Below are 9623 nucleotides of genomic sequence, written 5' to 3' on the forward strand. Positions count from 1 at the left end.
GATTGAGTTCCTTCTGGACTTTTGCCAGGGCATCGCTGGCCTTCCAGCTGTGAGAGAAGTGGCTCACCAGCTTCTTGCAGACTCCTGTAGCACGATCATTGCGGCCATCCTTTTTCACTGCATTTTCTAAGCGGAGAAAACAAACAAAACATTGCGAACTTTAATTATTGAAGCACACTGTTTTATTTCAAACAATAAATGAAGAGCTCTTTTCCAAAACGCGATAAACGCCAATAATAATTTCTCTCTCTCTCTCTCTCTCTCTCTCTCTCTCTCTCTCTCTCTCTCTCTCTCTCTCTCTCTCTCAGTTTTCGGTGCTGATGCAGGACGCGTTCATGTACACGGCCCCTAAAAGCTGTGACAAAGAACCAGCAAAAGTAATGATTAGGAATATGTAAAATATTGCAATGAGACATTTTAATTGTTTATTAATAACTGCGAACATGAAAAATAAAAGACAAAAGACTTTTAAAAAAAGACAACCATCAATTTTTGGGAAAAATGGATGGATTTATAGCGTTTTGAAAAGAAAAAAAATTTACTTTGAATTTTTCAACAACAATATAGTTGTTTGATTTAATAATCATTATTCAACATGTTCAGACTAAGCAAAAAACATTTTAACAGGATAAATTGAATATTCACAAAATGTGTGGGTCTAGGTAAAACAATTAATTTCCCTGAAAACTATTGAAATGGAGTTATCGCATTTTGGAAAAGAGCTCCTCAAATGTGCTCATAAAACTATTTTTTGTTTAAAATTAAATGTTTAGTGTCTGTATTTTTTCTTACGTTTTAAAGCTCTACGTACACACATGCAACAAATTCATTTTACAAGTTTTGTCAGGTTCAGGACAGGTTATTAAGTAAAACAGCTGAGTAAAAATGTATTTTTATTTTGGATAAAGATCATGGTCATTACTCACCAACTGCAAGATGCAGTCTGTGGCCGAAGCACTGTAGCCTGGTCCACTTGTTCAGATCGGCAGCTTTCACCATGTTCGCTGCATTATCTGTTGTTATACAGACTTGACGTGTCTCATCTAAGCCCCAAGCGGACACCGCTTCTCTCAGGGCCTCTGCGACATTCTCGGCTGTATGACTTTCCGGGAAAAATGCCGTCTGCAAACAGCGACTTTTTAGCTCGAAGTCCTCTGCGATGAAATGGACCGTCAGACTCATGTAGGGCTCCGTTGTCCTGCTGGACCACAAGTCTGTTGTAGTTGCATAGTATTCCACGTGCGACAGTTCTGCTTCAATCTTAGATTTGCATTTTTCATACAGCTCTTTTATCGCAACTTGGGAAAAATATGTGCGGGATGGTATAACATACCGCCTGTCAAGCGTTCGGATCATTTTCTTAAATCCCTCTTTGGCGACGGTATTTAATGGCAACATATCTTTAGCGATATGAAACGTTATTGCGTCTGTTATTTCTTTCTGTCATTGAGAGCCTTTCTGGTAAGGTGTCACACTGGCAAAGGCATCACAAATATTTGTTTGTTTTGGTTGACATCCAGATTTGGCTTTGTATTCATTGTAAAGAGCTTTGTGGTGCCGTTTTAAGTGATCAGACAAATTGGTGGTGTTTCCATGTTTTGTGGCCACAACTTTATGACACTCCATGCAAAGTACCTCTTTTTGGTCAACATCCTCCTTTTTGTAGCCGAAATAGTCCCAAATAGATGATTTCGACTTTCTTTTTGGTACGAAATCATTTTTTTGCGGCGGATCCTCTTCGTCGCGCATTTTTAGCAGTGAATGTTGGCTGTGAGCGGTGAGCAGCGACACAGCGAACCAATCACTGTGCAGGCACGCGGAACGTGCATGTCACCCCAGCAACAAGCCATACAACAAACTCGTGTTTACTGTGTGCTACCGTTCTCTTAATACACAATGGGCTTCTACCCTTCACATCGTATGTTCCGGCGATGTGACTATCGCTCACGCGCACATCGCGATGTCGATGTCAAAACAGAATATCGTTCAGCCCTAGTGCAGAGCTTGGAAGTCTGCGGATGTGTTCCTTTTTAACCCTCTGGAGTCTTGGGGTAGGGGACACACTTTCACTAACTGGGGCATGCTCACACATTTCATTCAATATCATAAACTTAATTCCTGGCAAATAAATTATTTCTTATATATTTGGTTTGGTAACAAACTCATCTTAATCTTAGTGTACTTTAGATTTATGTGAAGTTTGTAATTTGACATTCAAAGTATAGACATTGCAAAATGCACTTTGGAACACTCTGTGGGTGTTTGTTTAATATTATCTTTGAAAGTCTTATTGTACTGTGTTGGCATGATTTGCATAGTGTGGGAATGTTTCAGCCTTATAGATTGTGATTATGTGTTAATGTAAGTAGTACAAGCATAATATTTATTATTCATGTATTTGAGCTGATTTACATTTTGTTTTGGTATGAAAAGGTTATTTTGATACGTCCCCCATGGAGGGGACCACATATTAAACGGATTTTTGGAACAGGGAGCCGGAAGTGGGGCTTGCCCCATCTGCTCCAGGCATCGACCCGGTATTGCAGTGCTTCCGGGAACGGTGCACCTCTACTGCCCCCTGTTGTTGAAAGGCAGAACTGACTGACTGAATGGGTGACTAATAGACTGAGTGCCTCTGGATGGCCAACTAATTAGCCGCATGTGGTGTGAGGGAGGGGCCCTGTCCGTGCGCGGCCCCAATTTTTCTTTTTTTTTAAAGTAAGGTGACACGCTGTCGTTTGTGCGGTGGGCAGCTGTGCTGAGGTAAGGCATGACTTCATCTTTGCCTTTTGAATTTTCCCTCATGTTTGTTTAAATGATTGCTGTTTTTTGAGAGGACAGGAGGACAGGGAGGACGCCGGTGGCTGCGACGCCCCTGGGCATTCTACTCTGCGCGGGGGCGTCACGGAGGCCCGGCTAACGGCGACCCGCTAAGCGGCAGCCCCATATCGACTCGGGTCTCTCTTCGGTCTTCAGGACCGGTATACGTTTCTTCTCTTTTCTGGATTGGGAAAGACAAGAGCAAAAGTGGAAGAGTTGACGAAATGGCGTCGGATGGCGTAGCTTATAGCGGTGGGGCGTAAAGACCTTGCATTCCAGAGCATCCCTGCGCATATGAGAGTCTGCTCCATACATCTCCGTTCAGGTAAGTCAAGTTCCGGTGTGATCACTAGACTCCATTCCTGTGTTTGTCCCTAAAGAGAACAGCCAGGATAGGAAATGCTGGAAACCCATCCCGACTGGAGTCCATCCCTTCCCGGTGACACAGTAACCCGAAAGTGTTTGTGAGTGTGGTTTATGTCAGATTAGGAGAGCTGAAATGAACCTTTTGTTGGATGATAGTCGGCGACCAAAACAAGAGCTAGATCACAGAAAAGTGTTTCAAAAGCGACAGCGTCAAAGTGAAATGCAACGCTGGATGGAAGTTTTCTAGTCCTGATGAAGGATGTAGAATCGGAATCCAGATATGTTTCCATACAAGGAATTTGCCTTGGTGGTGCTTTTACATGACATTACAAAGAACATAAGAACATAAGAAATTTACAAACGAGAGGAGGGCATTCGGCCCATCAAGCTCGTTTGGGGAGAACTTAACTAATAGCTCAGAGTTGTTAAAATTTTATCTAGCTCTGATTTAAAGGAACCCAGGGTTTTAGCTTCTGCTACACTAGCAGGAAGACTATTCCATACTCTAACTACACGCTGTGTAAAGAAGTGCTTCCTCAAATTTTTCTCCCGCTAATTTCCACTTATGGCCACGAGTTCTAGTATTTAGACTAATATTGAAATAGTCATTTGGCTGAAGAGCATCCAGACCCGTTAGAATCTTATAGACCTGAATCATATCCCCCCTTAGTCTCCTTTGCTCAAGGCTAAACAGATTCAGTTCCGCTAACCTCTCCTCATAAGACATTCCTCTAAGACCAGGAATCATTCTCGTAGCTCTTCGTTGCACCTTTTCTAAGGCAGCAATGTCCTTCTTGAGGTATGGTGACCAAACCTGCACACAGTATTCTAGGTGGTGTCTTACCAAGGAATTATATAAGTGTATCATCACCTCCCTTGACTTAAACTCCACACACCTAGAGATATAACCCAACATTCTGTTGGCCTTTTTTATTGCTTCCCCACACTGGCGAGAGTTACCCACATTTAGCAAAGACATATGCAGAAAGGTAATAAACAATAGACTGGCAATTGGGTAATATGATAATTATATGATAATTAAGTTTATTAATGGTAGTAATGATGGTATTATGATATTTATATATGTGTGTGTACATAGTAATCATTGTAGTATGAATATAAACTATATAAATGGTATAATATTTTAAAGGGCTCTTAAATGGTGCCGTTATTAAGTAGCAGCCAAGTCAACTATATGTGCAAGAGTGCAATATGTATACAGAATTTGCAGTATGTGTGCATAATGTGCAAGAGTGCAGAATATAATCATAGAGGAAGTTTATCAGTTGTTCACTGGTTATGCTGGTGGATATTTCACTGCAGCTGACGATTAATTGAACGTCCATTCAGAGACTGGTTTGGTTAATGAGAGAGACTACCTGAGGGGAGAAGCTCTTGGCGTGTCTTGTGGTCTTGGTTCTGATTGCCATGAGTCTTCTCATGGAGGGTAAGGCTTGAAAGATGTGGTGAGCAGGGTGAGATGGGTCCTCAAAGATTTTGTATGCCCGTTTCCTGGTTCTGGTGATGTAAAGTGTCTGGAGGGTAAGCAGGTTACTGCCGATTATTCGCTCTGCTGAGTGGATGATGTGTTGCAGTCTGGCCTTGTCTCGTTCAGTGGCTGATCCAAACCAGGCTGTGATGGAGGAGGTGACGATGGACTCAATGATTGTAGCGTAAAACTGGGCCATCGTGGTTATAACATGTTATTTTGGATCAGGCACGGACAGTTGTGAGAGTTCATTCCGCATTAGCTCCGATAGAATAGTATTAAATGCAAAGCTAAAGTCCACAAACAGAATCCTAACATATGTCTCAGGGCACTCCAAAAGTCGGAGTAAGAAATGGAGTCCAGTGTTAACTGCATCGTCCACAGGTCTGTTGGTTCTGTAGGCAGACTGTAGCCTGGGGTCAAGCGATAGGTCTGTGATGGTTTTAAGGTATGACAGCACAAGTCTCTCAAAAGCCTTCATTACCACCGATGTGAGAGCCACCAGTCTGTAGTCACTGACTGGTTCAGTGACTGGTTGAAAATATCTGTGAAGACAGGTGACTATTGATCTGCACAGTGCTTCAGAGTGGCTGGGGAGACAGAGTCTGAACCAGGAGCTTTCCTTGTATTCTGGCTACTGAAGATCTTGTTTACATCTCTGTCGTTGATTCTCCTGGGGAGGTGGCTGGACGTGGGGGGGGGGTGAGCTGGGTATAGTGTGGGCGAGGTGTGAAGGTACCCAGGTGTGAAGAAGGCCATTGAAAAGGTGAGGGCTGTATGATGCGCGAATGTGGCTTTTCAAACCCGCAGTAGAATTTGAACAGGTTTTTGTCACCACTCCTGTAAGCTTCATCTTTTGTTTTATGAAGCTGCCTGAGTTCAGTTGTAAACCATGGTTCGTCGTTATTATAGCTGACAACAGACTATTTGGGAATGCGAGAGTCCTCGCAGAAGCTTATGTGCCATGTTACAGTGTCCGTGTATTCATCCACGCTGTTAGTAGCAGTTTTGAAAACATTCCAGTCTGTCGAGTCAAAGCATGATTTTAATTGCTCTACTGCTCCACATGTTCAGTGTTTCACTCTAGTAACAACAGGTTTAGCAGTTTTCAGATTTTGTCTGTATGCTGGAATTAGATGAATTGTTGCATGGTCAGAGTTTCCTAGTGCAGCACCAGTCATTTTCTGTCATTAAAATGTGACGTCTTTTCAGTTAGCTATTTATTTATTTTGGCTTTTTCTTATTATTATGTGTTCATTGTAATTGATTAATAAAATTATTTATTTTCATTATTATTTCTTTTACTTATCTTTGAAATGTGATTTTGACATTTTAATGTGATTGTATCCTTGTCTTTGTAAAGCACTTTGAATTGCCTTGTGCCCAAATTGTGCTATATAAATAAACATGCTTAAAATCTTTGATGATGACAATGTGCCCAGCCGGCTGTGAACTGTTCTTCGCTTTCTCCATCTTTGCATTTCTTGCAGTGTGAAGATCTGCGAGCTGTTTAATTTTAGTGACCACTCCTTTTCAGGATTATGTAGTATATGTTTAACATTACTTCAAAGTGTGGAAGGGAAATTTAAAGTGATGGTAGGCCAGGGTTGGGAGGCATTGTGGGATTGTTCTTGTGTCTCAGGTTTTGTTGTTTTGGGGATGGTGCCGTGTGTCCTTGCCTCACAGCCACCTGCACGGAACCAGCTTTGCAGGCCACAGATCTTGGAGAACTGGGCTGAAGGGAACATCGCCGGGGGGAGAAAGGGGACCTGCAGGAAGCCTTGAAATGTAGCTGCTATACTATGCTAGACGCAGTTTGTTGTATGGTAGCATTTGAACACACAAGCAAGTTATGTACCCATAAGGGTTGTATATGTTTACGCTGAAGTCTTTATTTAGGTAATATAGGGTTGGGGTTTCCCTTACTGATAACATTGTGAGCCATGCCAGCCATGGACACCAAAGGAGGGGTTGCACCTTTTTGCTGGGTTGGGAGTGGAATTTCCCTAATGTTTAGGGTTTTTGCCCTCCTTCCTAGGCTGGATAGACAGGCTTATGTGTGGGACTCATAGGAGGCCTAGGCCTAACGAGGATTGGAAACTGAACATCCTTGAAGTAGACCAATAGAGGTGGCGTATTATGTTTGTTGTATGTTCGAAACCTGGTTTGCAGATGTTTGGTAACCAATCAGGACTTAGAAGTCCATATAGGGGAATTCGTCTTATAGTATATTAACCTGCTGATTTCTGGGTGCGGGGTGCATTGCGCATTGTCCCCGAGTGTGGTTGGAACACTATGCTGGATTGCTGAATAAAGAAGAAAATTTTGCTCATTACATGCGAGGCCTGGAGTTTGATTCAAGTGTGACAGAGTGAGAGTGATTATAGAGGATTATAGAGTCATAGTTGTTTGGGTTAATTCTGAGTACCACAAAAGTTTACAAGCCCTATTTTGGCAAGAGCTAATCCTAATCATTTTCATCCTTGCCGTTTAAATCACTCATGAATAGATGTGTTTGTGAGAAATTGATCTGTTTTAAGCATTTTCAATTTAAATAAATACTGCAATACTACTACGAGATATCTAACAACATACGATGCAACATTCAACAGGGGGTAGTGAAGTGATTCATGGCTGATCAAAGTGCCAATTCGATGTGGGGCAGTGATTAGCATGTGGAGAATGCTGCAGCAGTATTACAAAATCAGCAACTCTTTTAAAAATAATAGTGATAAAAATATATTATTTATTAATAAGTATATATAATCAGTACACAAAGTATAAGTATATAAATATAAGCATATAAAGTATACACTCACCTAAAGGATTATTAGGAACACCTGTTCAATTTCTCATTAATGCAATTATCTAATCAACCAATCACATGGCAGTGGTTTCAATGCATTTAGGGGTGTGGTCCTGGTCAAGACAATCTCCTGAACTCCAAACTGAATGTCAGAATGGGAAAGAAAGGTGATTTAATCAATTTTGAGCGTGGCATGGTTGTTGGTGCCAGACGGGCCGGTCTGAGTATTTCACAATCTGCTCATTTCACAATCTGCTCAGTTACTGGGATTTTCACGCACAACCATTTCTAGGGTTTACAAAGAATGGTGTGAAAAGGGAAAAACATCCAGTATGCGGCAGTCCCGTGGGCGAAAATGCCTTGTTGATGCTAGAGGTCAGAGGAGAATGGGCCGACTGATTCAAGCTGATAGAAGAGCAACTTTGACTGAAATAACCACTCGTTACAACCGAGGTATGCAGCAAAGCATTTGTGAAGCCACAACACGCACAACCTTGAGGCGGATGGGCTACAACAGCAGAAGACCCCACTGGGTACCACTCATCTCCACTACAAATAGGAAAAGAGGCTACAATTTGCACAAGCTCACCAAAATTGGACAGTTGAAGACTGGAAAAATGTTGCCTGGTCTGATGAGTCTCGATTTCTGTTGAGACATTCAAATGGTAGAGTAAACAGAATGAGAACATGGATCCATCATGCCTTGTTACCACTGTGCCGGCTGGTGGTGGTGGTGTAATGGTGTGGGGGATGTTTTCTTGGTACACTTTAGGCCCCTTAGTGCCAATTGGGCATCGTTTAAATGCCACGGCCTACCTGAGCATTGTTTCTGACCATGTCCATCCCTTTATGACCACCATGTACCCATCCTCTGATGGCTACTTCCAGCAGGATAATGCACCATGTCACAAAGCTCGAATCATTTCAAATTGGTTTCTTGAACATGACAATGAGTTCACTGTACTTAAATGGCCCCCACAGTCACCAGATCTCAACCCAGTAGAGCATCTTTGGGATGTGGTGGAACGGGAGCTTCGTGCCCTGGATGTGCATCCCACAAATCTCCATCAACTGCAAGATGCTATCCTATCAATATGGGCCAACATTTCTAAAGAATGCTTTCGGCACCTTGTTGAATCAATGCCACGTAGAATTAAGGCAGTTCTGAAGGCGAAAGGGGGTCAAACACCGTATTAGTATGGTGTTCCTAATAATCCTTTAGGTGAGTGTATAAGTACATAAAGTATAAGTATATAAAGTTTAAGTATATAAAGTATATAAGTCTTAAGTATAAAAATGATATAAGTATAAAAAGTTTAAGGGCTCAGAGGACCGCTTCTCCTACTCATCAGAGTGGATCTGGTGCCTGAACTTCTTTTTCAGAGCCTTTGATTTTTTTATTTTTTTTTCTCTTTTCCCTTTCCTTTTTTCTTTCTTTTTTAAATTCCCCACCACCACCCCCCCTCTTCGGAGGACAACTTTATTTTACACTAAATTCAAGAGCAAAGAGTGTGGCTGCTCCGAACTCACCCGTCCCGTGGAGGAAAGGAAAAAAAAAAAAAAAAACGGGGGATACAGAAACAACAATCGTAACGAGAACAGACATTAATCACCATGGGGAGAGAAAAGAAAAAAAAAAAAGGAAACAGAGGTATACAGGAAAAATAAAACTAATAATGTAGGTGGGACGGAGAAAATGAAGTGTAGGGGAATACAGAATACAAACAACCATAAGAAAAATAACACTCATTACAAGGACATCAAACAACAAACATTATAACATCAGTAATAATAATTATAATTAATAATGTGACAAATAGGTATTATATATATATATATATATATATATATATATATATATATATATATATATATATATATATATATGTAGCATACACACACGTGATCCTACCCTTATACATGTATATTTCAATTCCTATGTCTATAACACACGCTAAAAAGTAACAATAATAATGATACTGATCGCTCAACCATTCTTATATGTATGTGTAAGTGTAGGTGTGAACTGATTTGTCATTGGATGTGCTGGCATATGATGCCGTCGGGGGAAGCGACAGCACCCCACCCCCCCACAAGGCCGAAGGCGAAGGCAGGAGAAACCAGGCAACCGAGGCCACCCTG

The 9623-nt window shown here is 41.5% G+C and overlaps 1 pseudogene; it reads left to right on the forward strand.

Annotated features, from left to right (window-relative positions):
- Positions 1-2338: 2338 nt before the first annotated feature.
- On the forward strand, positions 2339-2571 carry LOC140582522 (U2 spliceosomal RNA; annotated as a pseudogene).
- The last annotated feature ends 7052 nt before the right edge of the window (positions 2572-9623 follow it).

Source organism: Paramormyrops kingsleyae, chromosome 24 (assembly GCF_048594095.1).
Source record: "Paramormyrops kingsleyae isolate MSU_618 chromosome 24, PKINGS_0.4, whole genome shotgun sequence".
Lineage (NCBI taxonomy): Eukaryota > Metazoa > Chordata > Actinopteri > Osteoglossiformes > Mormyridae > Paramormyrops > Paramormyrops kingsleyae.